This window comes from Adiantum capillus-veneris, chromosome 8 (genome assembly GCF_014529385.1).
Source record: "Adiantum capillus-veneris isolate H3 chromosome 8, ASM1452938v2, whole genome shotgun sequence".
NCBI lineage: Eukaryota > Viridiplantae > Streptophyta > Polypodiopsida > Polypodiales > Pteridaceae > Adiantum > Adiantum capillus-veneris.
In genome coordinates this window covers 32,879,815-32,882,308 of record NC_140938.1, presented here as the reverse complement: position 1 = coordinate 32,882,308, position 2,494 = coordinate 32,879,815, and positions in this window count along the sequence as shown.

The following is a 2,494-nucleotide window of genomic DNA, read 5'->3' as shown; positions in this document are numbered from 1 at the left end:
GAACTTAAAAAAAACACCAAGACACTTACACATCATTGTTGTCCATTACTTCACGTTGGAAGAGAGACAAAGTATCCAAGATTAGTCCAAATCCACCCTCCTTGATTCAACAAATGTTGGGCTTACACTAGTAAGAGAAATGATAGATTTCCTACTCTCAATTGAATGATCGCTCTCTCTTACAATGGCATAGCGTTCCCTTGCTAATCACCCCTAGTACAACACATGCATATGCATAAGACAATGAGCTTCCACTCAAGAGCTCCTTCTAGAGAGGTTGAGCTTGGCTTCTCGAGCCATAGCATAGTGCTTTTGCTTATGGCTCTCCCCTTTTTTGTGCTAGCTACACCTTCCTTTTATAGCAATTTTGAGGACTAGGGTTACTTCTCTAACCATGATTGGGTTAGATTTTCAACACTTATCTAATTTCTTTTGCTTGGAATTAGCAAGAAGTTGGTGTGGATAGATGAAGAAGAGAGAGAGGAGAGAACTGGAGGTGATAGGACTGTTCATAGTAGGTTAGTGTTAGTAAATTAGTAGAGTTAGTATTTTTATTGATTTAAAAATGGAATTGGATATTTACAATGGGTGTATCTAAGTAGGATACAAATAAGGAAGAAAAAACTCTTAATAGGTAAGAAAATATGGATTCCTTACAATGTTGATGCTCCAAGTGTCTTGAGTAGGGTCAATTTTGACGCTTGTTGACGGTCCACTAGCTTTGACGGTACGTTTTTTCTCCACTCTTCACCTTCCTTGGGAGCCAAGGTAAGTGAACATGAGTAATGAATCACCATGATGTTGTCTTTCAAGAAAAGAGGCTGAATTTTGTGGCTTTTTTGATAGATATGGGTAATATGGATGAGGAAAAATGAGACTAGGTGGTCAATTTTTGAACGGAAGTGTGTATAGGAGACATGAGTTCACCATGGTTTCTCTTATTCTTCAAGGTTTAGAAGAAGGTGAGAAGGGTGCAGAGAGGAGTGGTGAGAAAGGTGGGAACGATGAGTGGAGAAGTGTGTGTGAAAGAGGAAAATGATAAAGTGAAAGAAGGAGTGTGGCTGCATAGTATGGGCAAACTTGGGTCCACCAATAAAATCATAGCTCACAGCTCATAGCTCAAAAAAATATGAAAAAATTTGATGCAAAAGTTCAGCCCACGAGCTACAATTTTTGCTTGTATCACCTTTTCAAATTCGGAGAGCAAGTGATCTTTAAAAGTTCACCAAAACCGACTGTTTTTTTCCACTGCACAAAGTCCTTGTGGGGTCCTTCTTTGGATGATTCTTTTGAATACCTCCAAGAGCGAGCCCTCCATAGTGCATGCATGCATGCCACATACCCTTGACCTTATTTGGTAGGTCTATAATTGAAGATATTGTTGAGATCATGATATAAGTGAATAGTACAACTAAGAAAATCAAATATTGAGGGGTCTAAAAAAATATGTACATATCAAATATAAATAATATAGGTGGAAAAAATATAAAGGGGTCAAAATAAATCTCTCTCATTATAAGTCTACCATAAAAAGATGAATATTTTTTGTGGTCTAATTTATGAGAGTAATAGAAAATAGATGTAGGAAGGAAAAAATCACAATAGTGAAAAAATATACACATAAATAGAACTAGTTTTTTTGGATTTTTGTTGGGATGGAGTTACACCAAAAATAAGAGAAGCTTGCATGAAATTATTTTTATATGAAATAAAGAGTATGCAAAATGGTAAGAAAAATTATGGTAACGGTGAGTCAATGTACATAGCATAAATAACACACCCTAGGTAGAAATACTTAAATAAATACCAAAATAATTATGAAAAATCCTTTTATTTAGGCCCTATATACAATGAAATATTTACACACAAATGGGTCATAATATACTTATATATTTTTATATTTTTTAATTTTTTTTGCCTCAACTAGCTCAGTGACTAGCTAATTGAGGTTTTTTAAGAAGATATGGAAAAAGTCTCCTAACTCACACACACCTATATACAGTGAAAGGGTGAGGGTAACCACAGTGTTTGAGTGATTTGATAGGGTGAGGTAACTCACTATGGAAATTACAGAGAGCCAAAAAACAGCTATCACCACTTATTTTGGAATGGCTAAGCGCCATCTTTTTGTAATCCATCAGTGATTGCTTTCAAGATGGCGCTTAGCTCTATTCATTTGTGTACCCATCTCTTATAATGGACAAGCAAGAGTCTTGCCATTAGTGATTTTTTGGGCATTATTTTTGCACTCTATACCTTAAGTATAAAGATCAAGTTGAGTTTTTAAAAGACTTAAACTCGTAAAGGCTTCTCTCTACTAAGGTGTATAGATAGAGCAAGCATTTCAGACAGCACGACTGTTCAAGATTATGGATGATTGGATCTAGAGCAGATCCAGTGGTGAATACGATTCGAACTTGAGTGGATCTTCTATTTTATCTATAGCACTAAGATGTCTATAGGAGTACAGTTTTGGGGTAAGGCCCAGCTCGTG